The 23,644-nt window shown below is 40.6% G+C and overlaps 1 pseudogene across 1 annotated transcript; it reads right to left on the bottom strand.

The window, feature by feature from the left end:
* Positions 1-953: 953 nt before the first annotated feature.
* LOC311047939 (mitochondrial inner membrane m-AAA protease component AFG3L2-like) lies at positions 954-21,069 on the bottom strand (annotated as a pseudogene). The gene is made up of 15 exons: positions 21,030-21,069; positions 20,328-20,407; positions 19,151-19,300; positions 16,145-16,298; positions 15,295-15,402; positions 14,622-14,743; positions 13,762-13,872; positions 11,114-11,229; positions 7,134-7,334; positions 5,333-5,527; positions 4,512-4,577; positions 3,379-3,528; positions 2,723-2,797; positions 2,050-2,178; positions 954-1,046 (listed from the first exon to the last, which is right to left on the bottom strand). The product of its transcript is annotated as a mitochondrial inner membrane m-AAA protease component AFG3L2-like (transcript).
* Between the last annotated feature and the right edge of the window lie 2,575 nt (positions 21,070-23,644).

The raw sequence follows: 23,644 nt of genomic DNA, 5'->3' as shown, positions 1-23,644 counted from the left end.
GCTGAACCCATGATTTTATATACCCCTGATGGGGGTTCCCTTTCCGAAAGTCAGTTGAAAGAGGGCCCGCGGGTATGGCTGAAAGCAGCTTGGGGGAGCGTAGGTGAAATCGGGACGATGGTGAGTGGGACATGCCACAGGGAGCTGCACCTGTCACTGTCGTGATTTATGACCATCCAGAAGGGTCCTGGTGCATGCTGTGGCGTACTCCCCAGGATCAGGAAGCTGAGATGATGTGCTTGGTGGCCCTGACTCCTCGCCTGGAAACCCAGTTCCATGTGAGGAAGCTTTGTGGAGTTACCTTCCTGGGGCGTCCGGAGGGGCCTGACTACAACGTGGAGAGGTCCAGGGACGGGGCCGAGGTTCTGCCAAGGCCAAGAGAGGGTGTCATGGTTGGGCTAAGATATGGCCTTGTCATTCCGCGGCCTTTGTTGACCCCGCGGCAGCTGGGTGACCTTGCCAAGCAACGCGCTCTTCTGAAGAAGAGGAACAAGCGCGGGGGGCGTCAACGTAGGCGTTGGAACGCCAATCAACTCACTGTTGCTGTGGACACTAACTCTGCTCCTTGATGCCAGCCATCACACCACGGCCACAACTTCCTCTTTCTCAATGACTTGCTAAAAACTGTACTTTTCGCTCACATGACCTAAATGGCCATGGCAACAGCTGAAATGTTTTAACTGGTAGAAGGAAAAACCATATTAGGTTTTTCCTATCGAAATAATCTAACCAGCACCATATAAGGTTTAGCTACTGAAATGATCTAACCCGGAGGGAGGCGATCCCATATTTGGTGTGTCGGATGGAGCCAAAATTGTATAAATACTGCTGTATATCTCTGTTCTGGGGGGGTTGGGTAGAGAAGCTTGTGTGAGGTGTCACTTGTTTGTGCCTTTTACTGGGCGACGGACATAGCCTTGCGCGGAACTTCTCCCATTTGTAGCTCTCTCTGATTAGTTCCTTTTGGCGGCCACACTGCAACGAGGTTGCGGGGATCGATAGTGAATTCTGCTGTATTCGACTGGGACCTTGGCATTGCCCATAATCTGGTTGAATAAACAGAGAATTTTGTCAGCTCCTAGCATTACCGATTGCTTGGACGCCTAATCTTAGGTAGCTTTTAGTTCGCAGGAATTGAGGAATATTATCCCGATTTAACATTCAAACAAGAATTCATGGCATTGCCCGTATCTTGGTTGAATTAAGTTGAATTTGGGGATATTTTTCTGCCTGTGCCAGGCACCTTAGATTTAGGAAATGAGGAGATAGAGCTTAGGGGTCTGTTGTCTGTCTTATCAGAAATTCTGCCCTTTCATACATATATTTGTATTTTTGCTAAAAGCCTGTATTAGCTTGAGTGTTAAATAAAAACCCTTTTCTATGAGAGAAGTTTTGAGAGGATTTCTTCATACGAGCCGTTTGATCTTATCAGCGGACACTTGGGTGAGTGAGAAAATATGCAACAGAGGTTACTATAAATAGAAATAGGCATTTTAGAGTGTGTTCTCAGTGCAGAGAGGTTAATAGTTTCACAGCTACATTTGGTCTGAAGACTTCTCGGCGCGGGGCACTCGCTATCTGGGGTGCAACGGCACTGCCACTGCTACACTTATTGGGTTTAAATTCATAGGGTTTATAGGTTTTGCTGAAACTATCGAGGGTAGTAGAAATTAGGAGTGTTTTAATTTCTTCTATTTTCGTCAGGCCATTACAACACCCATCACTTTATCTAGAGACAGGTACAAAGAGAGAGAGAGGAGAGAGGCTACACACCCATCACTTTATCTAGAGACAGGTACAAAGAGAGAGAGAGGAGAGAGACTACACACCCATCACTTTATCTAGAGACAGGTACAAAGAGAGAGAGAGGAGAGAGACTACACACCCATCACTTTATCTAGAGACAGGTACAAAGAGAGAGAGAGGAGAGAGGCTACACACCCATCACTTTATCTAGAGACAGGTACAAAGAGAGAGAGAGGAGAGAGGCTACACACCCATCACTTTATCTAGAGACAGGTACAAAGAGAGAGAGAGGAGAGAGGCTACACACCCATCACTCTCAGAGCTGTAGACTACAGCTGCTCTGTGTGAAGGCTCCAGGCCCAGCTCCATGTGGGCCGCCTCTAGGTTACGCTCAAACGTGTCCACGCTCCCTATGTTGAACCACACATAGCTCTGTGGGGGAGGAGAGAATAACAGAGAACAGTGTCAGAACAAGCAAGTTGTTTAAGAAAACTCACGATTCCTAAATAAAGCCTAAAACTTATTTTGCACTGCAGTCCTTATGATTAAGGCAGTGGTTTTCAATCTCTTCTCCTAACCACCAAATGCTTTCCATATGGTCTGCCTAATATGATATAAGGTTTACTTTAGGTTCATTTGACTTTTATTGTTTCATTGCAATATGTGTCTTTGTTATATTGGTATTTTTGTTTTGTTTCTTCATCTGTATGACATGTCTATATTAATGTTTAATTTGTAATAGATGTGTATATTCCACATTGATGTCATTTGATCCTATGATTGTACAAATATTCCCGGAGAATGGCAAGTCCCTGTTTTTTTTAGGCATTCTCCTCCATACTTTTACTGAATATTTGTGTATCATTTTTTAATTCTCTTGTAAGTGAAAATAAACAAACAAACAAAGAATGATACCTTATTTGCAAGAAAATGCTATACATTTAAATAATGAATTGTTAATCATGCATCCACACACCCCGTCTGAGGCGTCAGCTCCTGGCACCGTAATGACTCGTACATACTGTTTGTTGACAACCTCCAAACGGTCAACCTAGTAAAACAACAGTATGTAGGAAAGAAAACACACACATTAACAACATAGTTATATCATATAGCTATCATACATACTTACAAATACTAGTCTAAGTTGATTGCATGTTTTGGTATGTTGTAATGATATGAATGTTGTCGAACCTCACATCAAGAAGACGAGAAAAGGTCTCACACAGCTCTCAGCAGTTACTAGTATATGGACAAATTATACGTTTTATTTATTTTATCCTGAAACTGTTGTTTGTTATCTTGAGAGGATTCTTAAACATTCATTTTCTTGATTTATGCTATTTCATGTTTGCCTACTTGCAACACATTCTATCGGACCATATAACAACTTTCTGTAGTTTTTTTTAACCACTTAAACCCTATATACTACGTTGACCGTGGTCCCCCAGGGGTCTGTACTTGGTCCCCTCCTTTTTTTCCTTCTATACCAAATCTCTTCAGTGAAAATAGCGGATCTACAAGCTCGCAACTGGGTTGCGAGCTTGTGGATCTGCTACTTTCACTGAATGCTTGCCTATGACAGGTCCAGATTAGGGAGGCCAGGGTTAACGTGGATAATCCCATTCTCACCATGCCTCTGCCCAGGTAGCGATGCACAAAGTCCTTCCAGGTAATCTCCCTGCCGGTGTCTCTGAAGTACAAGTAGAGGAAAGAAGACGAGATGCCTGCAGCAGCGATGGCCAGGTAGCGGAAATCCTTCTCATCCCATGGAAGATCACCCTGCACATGAGGAGACAAGGGGTCATTACAATCATTTTCAGAGAAAATATCTCTTCAGATGGAGGTCCACACTCCAAGGACAAATACATATTAATTTGGGGGTGCTAGTTGAGACATGAAAATATTTGAGAACCACTGTTTTTTTTTGCAGATTAGTCTGGTCGCAGGCTACGAACGTCCGAGGAATTGCTTCTGACCAGTGTTGCCCGATTTTGCGAGAGAAATAAGCAACCAGGTCTATGAAAACAAGCCCAAAAGAAGCGACTATTTTCAAAGAAACATCTTGAAAAAAATAATAATTATGGAATATTTTCCAAATCCATGCAAATCTTGCATGGGGGTCTATGGCAAAACATAATTTCAGTTGTTTGAGAACCACTGGTTTAAACAACATTAGGAAACAAGGCCAAATAAGCAACTACTCTTTAGAAAGCCCAAAAAGACGCAACAACCAATATTTAGACAAGCAACTTCACAGAAAAACAAGGCCAAAGTCGCTTATAATAAGCGGACATGGCAACACTGCTTCTCCGGTGTTTCAGAGAGAGAGATAGTCAAAATGAATTGGAATAAAAACAAGTGTATGCATTAGGTCGGGAGTGGATCGCATTGTGGTGAAACATCTTGTAGCGTGTGATCCCACAGCGCCGATCAAGCGGGTAGTGTGAAACCTGCAACGATATATGACAGCGCGATTTCAAGAAATTCACTTCTTGTTTAACTTATTACTGAAAAAGACTGTATCTCGGCTCCTGAGCACTTTTTTTTACTATGTATTTTTGTCTGGCACTGTTCGCAATAATGTTTTTATTTCATTGGCACTGAATGAGTTAAAACACAACTAAAGCCTCATTTATACCTGGTTGCGCACCGGTGTCACACAAAGAAAACATCTACATGCTTATAGATCAGTTATTTTCCGTGGGCTATTTTTTTGTATAGATCAGGCATTCCATGCTTCTGGTGAGATGGTTGACACATACCTTCTGCATGCGGCTCCACCAGTCTTTACCTCCTCCTCCTCTCTTTACTCCACCTGACCCCTTGCTCTTCCCATCTGCAGGTTGCAAATGTTATAATTATAATGAAATATCACCTAAATAAACAAGAAACAGATGAAAACAAAATATAAACACATAAGGCTGGATAATAAGCTCTATGCACAGCAGACATATTGAAAGAAATGTGGTGTTACCACATGACACTAATGAAGGCTCTGTTCCATTGTGGTCACACAGAGTCAGGGTGATGACATTATGCATGTTGGCTCACTGGAAACACTCTGCTACACCAGTGGGTCTCAAAGTGTGGTCCAGGGACCCTCATGGTACCTTGAGGGGGTTATAAATGGCCCCTTACGGGTGTGTACCGGTAACTCTGAGAGTGTACAAATGGAAGCAAATGGACCCTTACGGGTCCATTTGGTTCCATTTGTACACTCTCAGAGTTATGGGGGACCTTGAAATCAAAAGGTTTGAGAACCACTGTGCTACACTAAATGAACCACTGTGCTACACTAAATGAACCACTGTGCTACACTAAATGAACCACTGTGCTACACTAAATGAACCACTGTGCTACACTAAATGAACCACTGTGCTACACTAAATGAACCACTGTGCTACACTAAATGAACCACTGTGCTACACTAAATGGAACAGAGCCTTCATTAGAATCATTGGTAACACCTGTGAAGGAAGTAAGGAAGAGGCTGCTGTGCATAGCGCCTATTGGCCTTTACACGTGCGTGCATTGCTGCCACACCTCTGTCATCATATATTCATTGTGTAGGCCCTCCTCTCACCATGTCCACCAGGTCCTTCTTCTCTGTGATGAGCTCCAGTGTCCTCTGGTAGGCTCGGTCCACCAGCTCTCTGACCTTCTGGTCGATCATCTCCGCCGTGGCCTCGCTGTAGGGCTTCTCCATCACCACCTCGCCCTGCCGGGGCAGGTCAAAGGACACCTGGCCCACCTTGTCGCTCATCCCAAACTGCACGATCTGCAGGACGAGGGGAGAGAGAGCAGAGGATAAGCTGACCCACAATGAAACTATAGGGCTGCAACTATTGATTATTTTCTATCGATTACTTATTCTAATAAATAATTGAATAATGCTGGGAGCTGAAGTGCTACTTCAGCTCCATCAGTAGCGTTGTGGAGAACCACGCTGTGGGCTGCTTGCAGTGTTGTCAAGAACCGTTCATCTGATCAACTGCATACTCACTGCACTCCCGTGGGTTCTCACATCCACCAAGTGTGAAGGTGATCGGATGAACAGACAGACATACAGTACATGTGTACAGTATGTACGTACACAATGTTTGTTTTTATAAAACCTACATTGATGACAATGCCCATGTCACTTTATATTCTTCGTTTTCTTTTATTAACTCATTCACTGCAACTGACGTAAAAAACATAATTATTTCCAATTACCAATTCTGCCACGGACATAAAAAAATATAATTTCTATTTATTTGATTTTATAAAGGATCACGCTGGTCTTCATCTCTGGTAGTGACATATATAATTGTAACACACGGAAATAACGTCAATACAAGATTTCCGTGTCCGTCTGCTCCCTGTTTAACTCTCCACTTGAAACAGCCTTTTCTCGGCTTGACTTTTTTTTCCGCCGTGCTCAGTCAGACGTGTTGTTTACAAACTGCTACTACTGGAGAATGGAATGTCACGGATTGAATATTTGTTTTCTGGGCCACTCACACACCTACCCTGTGTGTCTACAAACAGTTGGACACACGATCATAAGGGATGTACATATTCTGTGGCGAGCTGAAAAAGTAAGTGAACCGTCCAATTTTGACGATAAATGGTGTGTTTGCGCGGGGCTGCATGAGAAGGACTACGAGCCAATCGGAATGTTTGTTGTCGGGCGACGTGCACGTATAGCCTGTCTTTATACAAACGATTGCACTTGCAATCATAATGAATATATGTTGTGACCTGTTGAAAGTTACAAAAAATACGAAAATTGCTGGCAGTGGGCAAACACAGACAGAAATAAATCTGTTATTATTCATTTATTTTTTTACATATTTTATATTTGCAGATAGCGCTTCACATCACGGCCAGATGAAACTTTCCCAACCCTGGCTAACTCTGGAACATTTATATTTTAATTGATGTTGAATAATTGTCCCTGCCAAACAAATGAAAGATAATAAAATATATTAAAAAGTAACATTTTTAATTGGTATAAATCAGTGGTTCTCAAACAGTGGTCCGGGGACCAGCGGTGGTACTTGAAGGGGTTCCAGGTGCTCCTCAGTTAAATGGAGAGTTGGTAACCAAATAGATCTTTAACTCTTGAGTTAAATTAGTGTTAAACATCTGCATTACTTAATTAAATAATTGTTATTTTCTCTCCTATGGTACCAACATCAACACAGCATGGAATTGTGGCCAAAATCTTATCAAACAAAAACAAAATATTGTAAGATTTGTGTCTGAGAGTCAAGTGGGGGTCCGTGGCTCAAATGCGGAATAAATAATGGACCTGGATGTGAAAAAGGTTGAAAACCACTGGTATAAACGGACAAAAACTGCATCTACAAGGCGTGCAGAGCAGACAGCGAGCGGTGTACCTGAGCGTAGGCGGACTGGGTGATCTTCTTCAGGTCGTCCTGGGCACCGGTGGTGATCTTCCCGAAGAAGACCTCCTCGGCCACACGGCCTCCCAGCATCATGCACATCCTGTCAAACAGCTGCTCCTTGGTGTACAGGTACTGCTCCTTGGGCAGGTACTGGGCGTACCCCAGACCCTTCCCCCGCGGGATGATGGACACCTGCGCACAAAGCAGCAAAAAAAAAACACAATGGGCCTTTTGTCCCAAACAGGGAACCGTCGATACTTTTCAGAGCGATTACTCCATGGATTGCTTTTTCGATTAATCGAGAAGGACGTTTATTGTGAAAAAGAATATTGATGCAACGCACTGTGAGCGTGTACATCTATCACCCCCCCCCCCACACCAAAAAAATGTAGTTGTTGAAAAAAACTAGTTTTCATTTTCGCCCAAAATAGGGATCAATTACAAATTAGTATTTTTTTATTTTTATCGATTAGTTTGATTGACTAGTCCCAAATCACATACTGCATGCTATTTTCTAACATACTTTTGAGTGCATACATACAAAATAGTATGTTACATTTCAGACATATTAAAGCACATGGTTATCAAACCATACAGAATGTTAGGAAAGCGCCCCATCTGGTGGCCAGCAGAAGTACTACACATAAAGGTTTCATCACGCCAAACTGCTGTAACTATGGGATTTTGTTTTTACTGAGAAATTGGTTTAAAAGTGTTTCAACTTGTCAGCCAAATGAGATACCGGCATATAAGTGATATTACACTAATTGTACATCTGCAGTGGTGAGCTGAAAATAATATATTTATATATCTATACATGCATATACATATATGCATACACATGCATATGCATATACACATACATATACACACATACATACATGCACTAATAATTAGCATCATAAAAATCAATATTTAGACCCAATACATTAACCAAACAAAAGAAGACATAATCATTCAAATAACCAATCAGCAACTATACGTGTGAGCACATTTGATTTCAACCATAATTTGAGTTCTCTGTTAAACACATTACCATCCGTCTCTAGTTTTAGAACCGTAGGCAAAGAGTTCCAGAGGTTTACCTTTATTTTATGACGTCACGGCGCGGGCGTGCGCGCGGGCATGTGCACATAGCCACTCAGCGCAGTGCTAGTTGAAATACTGTATTCAACATGTGATTATTAATGTAATTATATTCTTATTATTTTGTTGCATTGTTAATTTGTTGTTTTCATTTTTGTTTCAATTAATTAATTATTTTATTTTCCTCTTAGTTTGATATAAAAGCCCTTTACATAGACTCACCCACACATAAGTATTTAAAATAATCAGACAACTTGTCTTGTCTCAGAGAACTGGGTCCTCTGCTAAGCGATCCCCTTCACACTCTGCAGTGGAGAGACTGTTGTCTTTTGATTGATTGTCTGTTATTATTCTGTTATTGATAGTCTAGCGCCCAAGAAGGTGGTGAGAGTCAGAGCCCGTACACAACCCTGGATGAAGGAAGACATCCTAAATGCCATCAAACTCAGAAACAAATTGTACTCTGAGTTTAGGAAATGCAAAAATTTGCAACTACTTGAAAGATGCAGAAATCAACGAAATGTAGTAAACAAATTGGTCAAAACTGCCAAAAAGAATTTCTTAAATGAAAGCATTGAGGCAAACAAAAGCCACCCACAAAAGCTGTGGGAAGCGCTACAGAAATTGGGCTGCAACAACAAAATTCAAACCAAAACTACAAACATCTGCATTATTTCAAGTGGCGTGCTCATTACCGACAAGCAAGCGGTTGCGAACTGTTTTAACAGCTTTTTTACCACCATTGCAACCCAGTTGGTAAGCAAACTTCCTCAGCATTCAGGTTTGTACGGCTCTGACCACATCCATGCTTACTATGACAAACTAGAGGCTAAAAGAGACTCCTTCTCATTCAAACCAGTAAATGCTGATGATGTGCAGAGAAAACTTTTAGCCCTCCAGCCGAACAAGGCCACCGGCCTTGACAATATCCCCACCAGATTCCTCAGAGACGCAGCTACTGCTATTGCCCCCATAGTAGCCCAAATCACAAACCTATCCATCAGCCAGTGTCACGTCCCACTGGATTTCAAATTGGCAAGAGTAATCCCTCTACATAAAAAAGGAAGCAAATTAGAACCTGGCAACTATAGGCCTGTTTCCATCCTTTGTTCCATCTCAAAGGTTGTAGAGCGATTAATTCAAGAACAAATCAACAGCTACCTCAGCGAGCATAAACTGTTGTTTGAATTCCAATCGGGCTTCAGAACCTCCCATTCCACTGACACATGCCTGATGTATTTGACCGACTACATCAAACGTGAGGTAGACGCGGGCAAATACTGCGGCATGGTCATGTTGGACCTCCAAAAAGCGTTCGACACTGTTAACCATTCAATTTTACTTGATAAGCTGAGGGCGATTGGTTTTGACTGCACATCATTAAACTGGATGAGATCCTACTTGGAGGGTAGAGAGCAAGTGGTTGACATCAACGGAACCATGTCCTCTTCCCTCCCGGTGAGCTGTGGGGTTCCTCAGGGCAGCATTCTTGGGCCGTTACTGTTCCTTTTATACATTAACGACATGAATGCTGCCTGTAACTGCAAATTGTTCCTGTTCGCTGATGACTCGGCACTCCTGATCTCGGGAGAGGACAAGTTGCAAGTTGAGGAGGCGCTCAGCTCTGAACTCTCAAAAATCCGTACTTGGCTTACCGATAACAAACTGTCACTACACCTTGGGAAAACTGAATCCATTCTCTTTGGGACCAAACATTCCCTCAGACAGATGGAGGTAAATGATTTCAAGGTCAAAGTCGATGACACAATTATCGCTAGCAAAGAAGAGATTACCTATTTGGGTTGTATTCTCGACAAATACCTGTCGGGTGAAAGCATGGGGACAAAGGTGGTCAAAATAGTAAACCAGAGAACCAAATTTATGGGCAGAGTTTCCTCTTTTGTCAACCCACAGGCCCTCAGGACCCTCTCAGGGGCCCTGATTCAACCACATTTTGACTATGCTAGCACCTCCTGGTACTCCAACACCTCAGTGTCACTGAAGACTAAGCTTCAAACCTCCCAAAACAAACTGATTCGGCTACTCCTCGGATTGGGGCCCATGACCCACCTTTCTCCCACCCATTTTGCCAGCCTAGGCTGGCTCAGGGTGGAAGACAGGGTTAAACAACTAAAAATGGGACTGGCCTTCAAAATTGTAAACGAAAATTTGCCCGATATGCCCCCTATTCCCGCATATCTGAGTAAATACCTCCAAAAGGTTAGTGACACCCACAGTCACAATACCAGAGGGAGCGTTAACAACAATTTGGTACCACCCACCCATAAAACAAACATGGGCAAATTCTCCTTCTACAGCACTGCCACCCAGGATTGGAATGGGCTAACCCCATCCCTCAAAAAATGCAGTTCGCTGGGCTCATTTAAAAGAGCCTTAAAAAATCACCTTTCAGGAGGCCAAAAGAGGAGGTAGTACCATTTTCCCATTAGATAGCCGACCCCCCCCCCCCCTGTTCTTGTACATATCCCCCCCCCCTTTTTTTATTTATTTTGTTGTACATAGTATTATATGTATGTATATATGTATGTATATATATATATATATATGTGTATATATATATATATAGATATATAGATATATATATATTCTTGCTGTTTTTTTTTTAATTTTCTTTGCGTAATGATATTCGAACTGTGATGCCACTATATATGTCTATGAATTGAATACCAAGGCCCTCATTGGAAACAAGTCCGCAAGGACTTTTATGAACGGACCTGTTAGACAAAGTATTTTAAATGTAAATGTGTTGTTTTACTTTTTTTTTGCCTAATAAAATATTCAATCAATCAAAAACGTTCCATTAACATGCCCTCGGTTTCAACAAATAGCATTCTAGATGTGACACTGGAACACTGGTTGTGTACCTTAAGCAGTGGGTCAGCGTGCTCCAGGAACCAGCCAACGATGGCATGGCCGGCTTCATGGTACGCCACAGTCTTCTTCTCTGTAGGCTGGAGGACCTGGGTCTTCTTCTCAAGGCCTCAGATCAATAGAAACGTCACTGAATAAACCAAGGGCAAAAAAAGATATTGCGGCTGCTGCTGTGTTGACATTGAGGCATAAAACAGAACGGTGGTGTTCAAAAATGTCAAAAATCTCAAGGCACATCTATATACGTAGCAAAACATATAGCATATTTTCACCAGTGGTGGAAAAGTACTCAAATGTTTTTACTTGAGTAAAAGTATCAATACTGTAATGTAGAAGTACTCTGTTACGAGTAAAAGTCAGGAACTCAATTTACTTGATAAAAGTACAAAAGTATTGGTACCAAAATGTACTTAAAGTACCAAAAGTAAAATAACTAAAATGTTTGAAAATAGCCGATCTACAAGCTCACAACGTGTCGCGATGCGATGCGTTGTGAGCTTGTATAGCCTAGGTATAAAATATGGCTAAAGTGGTTACTGTATGTTTTATAACGTAATCATTTATATCTGCAAAGTAACTAAAGTTTTCAAATAATTGTAGTGGAGTAAAAGTACAATATTTGCCTCTGAGATGTGGAGGAGTAGAAGTAAAAATATAGACAATTGGAAAAACTCCAGTACAGTAAAATACATGTAAAGTAAATGTACTTAGTTACTTTACACCACTGCGTGTCACCATGCGATGTGTTGTGAGCTTGTAGATCGTCTACTATTGAACATTTGTGTAGTGCCTCACAGAAATACCAAGCAGACCATGAACCTAGCATTTGTCTAAATAACATTCTGTATCACATGACCTGTTTGACCCACTAACGAGTCAAGTTCGACATCTCGTTGGCTGTAGGGAAGGGACAAAAATGAAATTTGATTATTATAATTCCATTAATAATGATTATTCCAATATTTAATAATACACCGCCCCCCTTATTTACAAAAAAAGAAAGAAAGGGAAAAAAAGAAAGAAATAATTTTTTTTTTATATTCAATTTTTATCCTAAAACCGATTATTTGAATATTGGATTATTCTGACCCATCCCTACCGTTGTATGTGAAGTTGGCTTTTGCCTCGAAGCCAGGTCTGCACATCGTTGGGTCGTTGGGGTGGTTGGGGTCGTTGGGGTCAGGCTCTGTTAGGTCAAAACTAATTTTATTATTAGCCTTATCTGTAATTTTCCACTGATTACCGACCCTTTGACCGGTAATGGTAACACCTGTGATAATTCTAGCCATTTCAGCCTTGAACGCCATCATGAAGACCGTTCTGCAAAGAAGATAAAAGAGGTAAATGTTACAAGATGCACCGGGAAGACTTATTCATCTTACGCCAGATAATATCTGGAGTAAGTATATTATTTTATATAAGAAGGTTTTTGAAACTTTTGAAAATGGCAGATCTATATCAACTATTTAAAAATAATAGTTGATCTACAAGTTTGTAGATCAATGGATATTTATCTGTGGAACAGAGTAAAACAAATGTTATGCCTCTACTCCTACAACTCCAAGAGCCTGTCAGGGTGGGGGGTCCCCATTTCAAATATGATCATTTTGGGGGTCACATTACATTACAGTCATTTAGCAGACGCTTTTATCCAAAGCGACTTACAATAAGTGCATTCACCATACTGTAGGTAGGGAACGAAAACTACTAATCACCAGAAGTCTGAAGTGCATTTTCTGCAAAAACAAGCAACCAAGAGTATACCTAGCGCTAAGGTAAAAGTGCAATATATCAGCTACCTATTTCCTTAAACAGATGAGACAAAATAGCAAAATCAAATGAGCAAGAGCTAAAACAAATAAGTGTATTGACTAAACAAGATCCAATAAACAATACAACAATAAAACAAGCGTTCGTACAACTAGTTAACAAGTAGGCCAGGCAGAGAGGAAGGGTAGTGTTTCCTGAAGAGGTGGGTTTTCAGCCTGCAGCGAAAGATGGGCAGTGACTCTGCTGTCCTGACATCAGTGGGAAGTTCATTCCACCACTGTGGGGCCAGAACAGAAAAGAGTCGTGACCGTGTGGATCGACCAGAAGGACCCTTGAGTGACGAGGCAATCAGTCGCCCCGAGGTGGCAGACCGAAGTGGTCGGGCAGGGGTGTAGGCATCGACCATAGCCCGGAGGTAAGAAGGAGCTGTTCCTTTCACTGCCCTATAGGCTAGCACCAGGGTTTTGAACTGGATGCGAGCCGCTACGGGGAGCCAGTGTAGAGAACGGAGAAGGATGGTTGTGTGGGAGAACTTGGGGCAGGTGGAACACCAGACGAGCCGCAGCTTTCTGAACAAGCTCCAGAGGTCTGATGGCTGATGCCGGAGCACCAGCAAGGAGGGAGTTGCAGTAGTCCAGGCGGGAGATGACAAGAGCCTGGATGAGCACCTGGGCTGCCTTCTCCGTGAGGAAGGGGCGAATCTTCCTGATGTTGTAGAGGTGTGCGTGTGCGTGCACGTGTGTGTGTGTGTGTATGTAGCCACATGTACACATCAATGCTGTCCCCAGGAGCGACATAGCAAAAAAAGGAACGGTTTTGGACATACAAGGTTTCCACCCGACAGCGAAGCTGTAAAGTACATTTCACTGACCTCCGATGACCCTGTCGATGGCCTGTTCAAAGTGTTTAGCGCTGACAGATGTGTTGAGGTGTCTGGCAGCGATGAGCGCCGCCTCGTTGCACACATTAGCGATGTCGGCTCCTGGTGTCCATCCGTTCCGTTTCGTTTCATGAGACAAATTGCAGAACACACATGGAAATAAATGAATGAAAGTCATCAAGGACAGTGTGCTCCAAGCAGTGTTGATTTTGACAGCAAATTTTGATTTAGTTTTAGTCACGGTCTTTTGAATAAAATTCCATTTCGTTTTAGTCCTATTCTAGTCTAGTTTTAGTTTTAGTCGACTATAATATCTTAAGATTATAGTCGACTAAAACTACAGTTAAAATGTATCGGCAGATTTTACACTTGGTTGCATGCTGAAAATAGCAGATCTACAAGCCCACAACGCGTCGCAGCGCGTTGTGAGCTTGTAGATCTGCTATTTTCAGAGCGCAACACACGAGCACAAACAAACATAAAATGACTTGTCTTTTAGTTCTACTGGATCTCTTCTCCACTAGTTCCCTCACTAACATTTTAGTCTAGTTTTTATTTGTTGATGAAAAATTATCAATATATTTAGTCTTAGTTTCAGTCATCATAGCTTAGGTTTTATTTATTTTTCTTCAGTGAAAAAAGGTAGTAGATGAACATTTCTCGTCATAGTTTTAGTTGACGAAATCAAAACTGGCTCCAAGTGCTCCAAGAATTCCTATGCATTAGTGCAAAGGGCAAATAAAGTCTGTTGAATAACACAGACAAATCTATAACATATTTCCCTTGTGCTCCTCGGGGGAGTTTTGAATGTGACAATGACATAAATGAGACGGAACTCTCTCTGGTCTTACCCGTGAACCCCGGCGTGGCGGCGGCCATCTTGCGGGCGCGTCTCTGTCCATATTGGGGTCTATTTTGATTGGTCGTAAATGGACTTTGAAAATGGAAGCTCTGCCCTTGATGTCAGGTGGACCTGTAGGAAAGAACATTGTAAGCAGATAGTGGATGTTTAATGTGTGTGTGTGTGTGTGTGTGTGTGTGTGTGTGTGTGTGTGTGTGTGTGTGTGTGTGTGTGTGTGTGTGTGTGTGTGTGTGTGTGTGTGTGTGTGTGTGTGTGTGTGTGTGTGTGTGTGAATATACACAGAATATATGCAAAATAATGTAAATAATTTTCTATCCGGTGTCATTATGTACAGTTGAACAAAATGTCAGACTTGTATAGTTTCTGTGGAGTTGTTTAATTTTAAGCGGAGTGACCTTGGATTCAAATAAGCTAAATATAGTCTCTGTCGGGTGAAAACCTCATATGTCAAAAACTGTTACTTTTCATGATTTAAATATAGCAAAAGTAGCAGATCTACAAGCTCAAAACACGGAGGTCGAGCTTGTGGATCTGCTAGTTTTGATGTTTTTGTGTGACACTGTAGAATGATCGAGTAGGGCGTGAATTTACAAAAAAACATGGCCATGTTTTTAGACATGAATGTTTAACATGAAGGAGGTACAGTATGCCCGGTACGGTACCTATGAAGATCTGCCGGTCAAACCGTCCTGGTCTCATGAGAGCAGGATCCAAGATGTCTGGCCTGTTGGTTCCAGCCAGAACCACCACGTTAGTGACCGTATTAAACCCTGCAAAACAACAACGGGACAGTTACTACTCAACATTCTAAATATTACACTTCTCTTATGACAGTAGAAATCACGTGTAGAATTGATGACATTAATTACAGTGCTGTTCTAAGGAGCCAGCACCTTGTTTGAGAGTAAAAAAAAGAAAGTGCATCATTTGATTTAAATGGAATAAATGTTTTAGTGTTTCTGTGAACGGCCCAGTGGTTGAGATACTGAAACATATGCTCCCTGCTGGAAATGGAGTATTGCTGTGCCTTGCCTTCACTGCACTAGCTCCACCTTTCCACTGTCCATCTCAACAAAGATATAACATAACACAGACATTTGGAATATTTTACATATTGTACATAAATCACAAATCTTGTATGGGAGACCGTGGCACAAACTATTTTCAGATGGGGGGGTCCGCAGCCAAATACATATTAATTCAGGGGTCCCTGACATGGAAAAGTTTGAGAACCACTTGTTCTAGACGGCTGGTCACTTTGGCACCACACCTTAACCCATTAAGACCTGAAGCCGATTCTTCAAAATGTCAAACAGTTTTTTGAGAAAAAACGTTCAAGATTTAAAAAAAATAGCAGATCTACAAGCACTGAGTGCCGCGCTATGAGCTTGTATATTTGCTATTTTTGAATAGCCAAAGAACTCTAAAGTGACACAGATGCGTTCCAGGTCTTAAAACGTGACGATTGAAAAAGAGCTCTGAGCAACAACGACAGCAAAGTGATGACCTCACCGTCCATCTCAACCAGCAGCTGGTTGAGCGTGTTCTCCTGTTCACTCTGACCTCCAAAGTTCCCTCCTCCTCTCTTACGTCCCACCGCGTCGATCTCATCGATGAAGAGGATGCAAGGGGCGTTCTTCCTCGCCATGGCAAACATGTCCCTGACCTTATAAGGGATGGTTAATAGTACAAACAAAAGAATAAGAATCACAACTCCCACAATCATGATAAAGACTTACTTGTTCTTCACTCAGGTAATGGTAAAGGTAGAAAAAAACAATGAAAAACAACCATCAAACTCAATTAAATAACTAGGAAAGTAAGCTAGCAAATAGGAAATAAGAAAAGCAAAGAAAAATACAATCTGGTAAAAAGGAAGAAAAAGAAAAAAAGAAAACGACAACAAAGCAGAAGCAGCTTCATAAAAAGGTACCGGTAAGTCAATAAATAGTCATTAAATGAACTGATTTATACATTTAGTTTGCTTTTTCAGAGCACTAACAAGTTGGCTGGAACATGTCAAGCTTATGGCTGTATAACATGTACAATTTAGGCATTTAGCAGACGCTCTTACCCAGAGCGACAACATATACAATAAGCAAGGTAAACGCACAGAGAGACGCAGAGAGACAGTGTAGTAGTGCCTCAGTAAACTAGGAGGTAACTCAGGAACCTACTGTAGCATCTGTCTAAACAATAGAAACTTAACTTCGGTTGACTATATCGCCCCTTTAATAATCCCAATTGGTATTGTGTTTTATATAGTGTTGATTAGTCGCCTTTACAACGAGCTACAGCTTGTAAGGATGGGCATTCGTGGAATGAACAACACAGCTAAATGTGTGGGTAGCACACACCTGTGCTGGCAGGTGGGGGCGATACGATATATGGCACTTTTTTATTATGAAAATATATGGGGGGGAAGCAAATGCAAACAAATATTTCTGTTTTGCATTATTCAGACATGCAAACTTGTAGCTTTTCAGCTACAATAGCCATTTTGAATACAAATAGGGCAATAGTGTGACACCTGACCCAAAGCAAAAAAAAACATGTTGTCACCCTTTTCACCTCGGGGCTGTTTGCATGCCTGATTATTATGATGGTAATTGTAAAAAACATTTTTTTCCAAAACGATACATATCGTCATGAAAATGTATCGCGGGACGATATATATATCGGCACACCCCTACTGGAAGGTCGTTCAAAACCAGTCACAGGTGTGTGACTGGCACCTGAGCATGGGTTCTGCAACTGTATGCTCCAAGCAGTAACACTGCCCCCCATGGAAAGATGTTTGTCCCTTCAGGAAAAGACCCATGGTGCAATAGAGCAAGTGGAAGCTGGTGTTCCGTTATGCAGAGTGGCAGCGTTATTTGGTGTCAGCCCTGGTACCATTTCCAAACTTAGGACCAAGTTCTGTGAGACTGGTGAAGTCAACAGGGAAGACAACAACCCAAGAAGACCGGTTCCTCAGCCTTGCTTCACTGAGGAACCATAGGTTTTCTTCCAGAGATTTACAGGCAAGATTTGCACCACGGTACCAAAGACAGATGTCAAAAGTTGCAGGACCCATTCTCAGGTGCCAGTCACACACCTGTCTGTAAATGGTACCAGGGCTGACACCAAATAATGCGTGATCTGCGTAACGGAACACCAGCTTCACTTGCCCTATAGCACAGGCCTTATCCTGAAGGGACAAATGAGGCATATCTCTCCATGGGGACAAACGTTTTGTGGGCAGATTACTATGAAAAAGTAATCTGTACATTGAAATTAAAGCAGGGGTCTTCAACAGGGGGTCCGGGACCCCTAGGGGGTCCTCAGAGCTACTATAGGGGGTCCGCCAAATCTTTGTGTGATAACCACTTGAACCCTAGGATTCCTTTTCTGAGGGGAACATTAGCCAAAAATAGCAGATCTACAAGCTCTCAACGCCTCGCGCTTGTAGATCTGCTATTTTTGGCAAAGAGGCTATAGGTGTAGAGAGAAAAATGAGCAGACTAAGTAAAAAAAAAAAACTTTAATCTGAAACAATTTTATACAATATAGAGTAGGGGTCCCTGCTTCATCTCTCTCTCAGCTAGGGGGTCCTTGGCCTGAAAACGTTGAAGACCCCTGAACTAAAAAAAACTCCTCTCTGGAAGGCGTTTCCGTTCTATTAAGGCCACGACTACTCGTCACCAGAACAGTTTTTTCCCTAGGGTTATCTCTCTTCTTAATAAGAAGTCATGAGCTCTATATTGTGCTGTTTTTAAGTTTATTTTTTATGCTGTTTTAAGCCTTTTTTTGGCCTTTTAGAAATGTTCACTGTAGTTTTTAGAATTGTATCATATCCTGAGTATGTTGTCTTGTTGTGCTGTCTGTTTTTCTATCCGTTGAGCTGTGCTACACCACAACAAATTCCTGTGTGTCCTTGTGATACATTTGGCAATAAAGTGATTCTGATTCTGAACTAAAGGTTACCAGGTAAACAATTAGCAACATAGTTATATCATATAGCTATCATACATACTTACAAATACTAGTCTAAGTTGATTGCATGTTTTGGTATGTTGTAATGATATGAATGTTGTCGAACCTCACATCAAGAAGACGAGAAAAGGTCTCACACAGCTCTCAGCAGTTACTAGTATATGGACAAATTATACGTTTTATTTATTTTATCCTGAAACTGTTGTTTGTTATCTTGAGAGGATTCTTCAACATTTATTTTCTTGATTTATGCTATTTCATGTTTGCCTACTTGCAACACATTCTATCGGACCATATAAGAACTTTCTGTAGTTTTTTTAACCACTTAAACCCTATATACTACGTTGACCGTGGTCCCCCAGGGGTCTGTACTTGGTCCCCTCCTTTTTTTCCTTCTATACCAAATCTCTTCAGTGAAAATAGCGGATCTACAAGCTCGCTACTGGGTTGCGAGCTTGTGGATCTGCTACTTTCACTGAATGCTTGCCTATGACAGGTCCAGATTAGGGAGGCCAGGGTTCACGTGGATAATCCCATTCTCACCATGCCTCTGCCCAGGTAGCGATGCACAAAGTCCTTCCAGGTAATCTCCCTGCCGGTGTCTCTGAAGTACAGGTAGAGGAAAGAAGACGAGATGCCTGCAGCAGCGATGGCCAGGTAGCGGAAATCCTTCTCATCCCATGGAAGATCACCCTGCACATGAGGAGACAAGGGGTCATTACAATCATTTTCAGAGAAAATATCTTCAGATGGAGGTCCACACTCCAAGGACAAATACATATTAATTTGGGGGTGCTAGTTGAGACATGAAAATGTTTGAGAACCACTGTTTTTTTTTGCAGATTAGTCTGGTCGCAGGCTATGAACGTCCGAGGAATTGCTTCTGACCAGTGTTGCCCGATTTTGCGAGAGAAATAAGCAACCAGGTCTATGAAAATTGTGGAATATTTTCCAAATCCACGCAAATCTTGCATGGGGGTCTATGGCACAACATAATTTCAGTTGTTTGAGAACCACTGGTTTAAACAACATTAGGAAACAAGGCCAAAGTCGCTTATAATAAGCGGACATGGCAACACTGCTTCTCCGGTGTTTCAGAGAGAGAGATAGTCAAAATGAATTGGAATAAAAACAAGTGTATGCATTAGGTCGGGAGTGGATCGCATTGTTGTGAAACATCTTGTAGCGTGTGATCCCACAGCGCCGATCAAGCGGGTAGTGTGAAACCTGCAACGATATATGACAGCGCGATTTCAAGAAATTCACTTCTTGTTTAACTTATTACTGAAAAAGACTGTATCTCGGCTCCTGAGCACTTTTTTTTACTATGTATTTTTGGCTGGCAAAATGTTTAAAATAGCAAATCTCACAACGCGTCACATCGCTTTTGGAAAAAAACGTTCAGAACCTAAAATATCATCATTTGAAGATTTGCTGCTCCATTCACTTCTTGTTTAACTTATTACTGAAAAAGGCTGTATCTCGGCTCCTGAGCACTTTTTTTTACTATGTATTTTTGTCTGGCACTGTTCGCAATAATGTTTTTATTTCATTGGCACTGAATGAGTTAAAACACAACTAAAGCCTCATTTATACCTGGTTGCGCACCGGTGTCACACAAAGAAAACATCTACATGCTTATAGATCAGTTATTTTCCGTGGGCTATTTTTTTGTATAGATCAGGCATTCCATGCTTCTGGTGAGATGGTTGACACATACCTTCTGCATGCGGCTCCACCAGTCTTTACCTCCTCCTCCTCCTCCTCTCTTTCCTCCACCTGACCCCTTGCTCTTCCCATCTGCAGGTTGCAAATGTTATAATTATAATGAAATATCACCTAAATAAACAAGACACAGATGAAAACAAAATATAAACACATAAGGCTGGATAATAAGCTCTATGCACAGCAGACATATTGAAAAGAAATGTGGTGTTACCACATGATACTAATGAAGGCTCTGTTCCATTGTGGTCACACAGAGTCAGGGTGATGACATTATGCATGTTGGCTCACTGGAAACACTCTGCTACACCAGTGGGTCTCAAAGTGTGGTCCAGGGACCCTCATGGTACCTTGAGGGGGTTATAAATGGCCCCTTACGGGTGTGTACCGGTAACTCTGAGAGTGTACAAATGGACAAATGGACCCCCCTTACGGGTCCATTTGGTTGGGGGGTATGGGGGGCTAACTAACCAACAGAATCTTACATTATGTGCAGCATATGTTGAGTCACAACGTTATTTCTCAACCTACAATGTTCAGATGTGATCTAAAGCCATAAACATACGTACTTTTGCATCTGTGTTCTCTCGAACTCCCACAGACAGCCTGAGTCACAGCTCGTGCTTATCAAACAGTAATGAATGCGCGCGCTAGTTTTCCACCTGAGCCCCTTTTCGCATGCGCTGGAGAGTCATACAACCAATGAGAGCGCAGGACACGGTTGTCAGGGAAACCATCACGACCAATCACCGCCGGCTCTTGTCGCTCAGGCAATGGGAATAGAGGAGGAGGGTTTCCGTTTTTGGCATCAAAATATACTTTAGTACTCGAAGTAAAAGTACTCATTATGCACAATGTCCCATTTTACAAGTTATCATGTGTATTTGGAAATAGCAGGTTTACAAAGCTCACAACGCGTCGCAATGCGATGCGTTGTGAGCTTGTAGATCACAGTGGTGTAAAGATAATAAGTACATTTACTCAAGTACTGTACTATAAAGTAACGTTTATAGGTCTTTTTATTTACTGGAGTATTTCCCCATTTTCAATACTTTTACTTCTACTCCACTACAACTTAGAGGCAAATACTGTACTTTTACTCAATTATTTGAAAACTTTATAATTAGTTACTTTGCAGATATCAATGATAATAAAACATACATGAACCACTTCAGTCCTATTTTATAGGCTATTTGAAAACAGCTGATCTACAAGCTCACAACGTGTTGCATTGGCGACGCGTTGTGAGCTTGTAGATCTGCTATTTTCAAACATTTTAGTACTTTTACTATTGATACTTTAAGTATTTTGATGCCAATACTTTTATACTTTTACTCAAGTAACAATTTGAACACAGGCCTTTTACTTGTAACAGAGTAAAAGGCTCTGTCATGTCATTTATCTGGGGACCCCTGGAACCCCCTCAACCCAGTGTAATAAAAAAAAACGAATTTCACATACATTATATTTGATCAAATGTGAATATTTCGTGCTCTTAAGATATTTCTCTGTCAACCTGCTGTCATATTATCCATACATGTATTTATTATATCATTATTTCAACTAATGTGTCTAATATGCAAATGTTCTAATTAACTATGTGCATACAAAAATGTCCAAAGATGAATTAGATTCCACGTGACCATATGTTATTATATTTGTTTATCATTATTATTTTTATTTTGTATTTATTTTTTGTCCAGATGTTTCTGTAACATATTTTATTTATTTTTGGTTGTCTTGTTATTATATATATAATATATCTATAGATCGATCGATCGATATATATATATATAGATATATATATATATATATATATATATATATATATATATATATATATATATATGTATGATTACTATGTGATGTCTTTTTGCTTTTTTCTTTGTTTGTTGATTATTTATAGACATTTAATACAAGTGCTACATTGTTATGTTATATACTTGAAAATGCCAATAAATATATTGTTTAAAAAAAAAATCACTTCAGGAACAAGTGAACAACTGTCCAGTAGATGGCGGTGTGCGGATGAAGGCGAACCGTCCTGGCGAACCAACTTCTTTCCTGTTGACATTCTGGTAAGGAAGGATTGGTTATTGAATGAATGAATACTTTTAATTGCAAACTGATTCACACGCACTGTATTGAGGCAACTTCATGATAAACAGTAGAAAAGGCCACACACCTCCTATGTATTCCATATACAAAAGGCAAGATACTTTTGTTTTAATAGCATGTTGTGTTTGAAAACGTCCAAACAAACGGTGTGTGTTTACAAGGAAGTACCCGTTACACTACAGGCTAACTAACCAACACAATCTTACATTATGTGCAGCATATGTTGATTCACAACGTTATTTCTCAACCAACAATGTTCAGACGTGATCTAAATAATTATAATGAGCTTGTAGATCACAGTGGTGTAAAGTTAATAAGTACATTTACTCAAGTACTGTACTAAAGTAACATTTTTAGGTATTTTTTATTTACTGGAGTATTTCCCCATTTTCAATACTTTTACTTCTACTCCACTACAACTTAGAGGCAAATACTGTACTTTTACTCAATTATTTGAAAACTTTATAATTAGTTACTTTGCAGATATCAATGATAATAAAACATACATGAACCACTTCAGTCCTATTTTATAGGCTATTTGAAAACAGCTGATCTACAAGCTCACAACGTGTTGCATTGGCGACGCGTTGTGAGCTTGTAGATCTGCTATTTTCAAACATTTTAGTACTTTTACTATTGATACTTTAAGTATTTTGATGCCAATACTTTTATACTTTTACTCAAGTAACAATTTGAACACAGGCCTTTTACTTGTAACAGAGTAAAAGGCTCTGTCATGTCATTTATCTGGGGACCCCTGGAACCCCCTCAACCCAGTGTAATAAAAAAAAAACGAATTTCACATACATTATATTTGATCAAATGTGAATATTTCGTGCTCTTAAGATATTTCTCTGTCAACCTGCTGTCATATTATCCATACATGTATTTATTATATCATTATTTCAACTAATGTGTCTAATATGCAAATGTTCTAATTAACTATGTGCATACAAAAATGTCCAAAGATGAATTAGATTCCACGTGACCATATGTTATTATATTTGTTTATCATTATTATTTTTATTTTGTATTTATTTTTTGTCCAGATGTTTCTGTAACATATTTTATTTATTTTTGGTTGTCTTGTTATTATATATATAATATATCTATAGATCGATCGATCGATATATATATATATATATATATATATATATATATATATATATATATATATAGATATATATATATGTA

Source organism: Gymnoscopelus microlampas, assembly GCF_963454915.1.
Source record: "Gymnoscopelus microlampas genome assembly, chromosome: 6".
In the NCBI taxonomy this organism is placed as follows: Eukaryota; Metazoa; Chordata; class Actinopteri; order Myctophiformes; family Myctophidae; genus Gymnoscopelus; species Gymnoscopelus microlampas.
The sequence above is the reverse complement of the archived record's forward strand: the minus strand, read 5'-3'. Positions and strand labels throughout refer to the sequence as shown.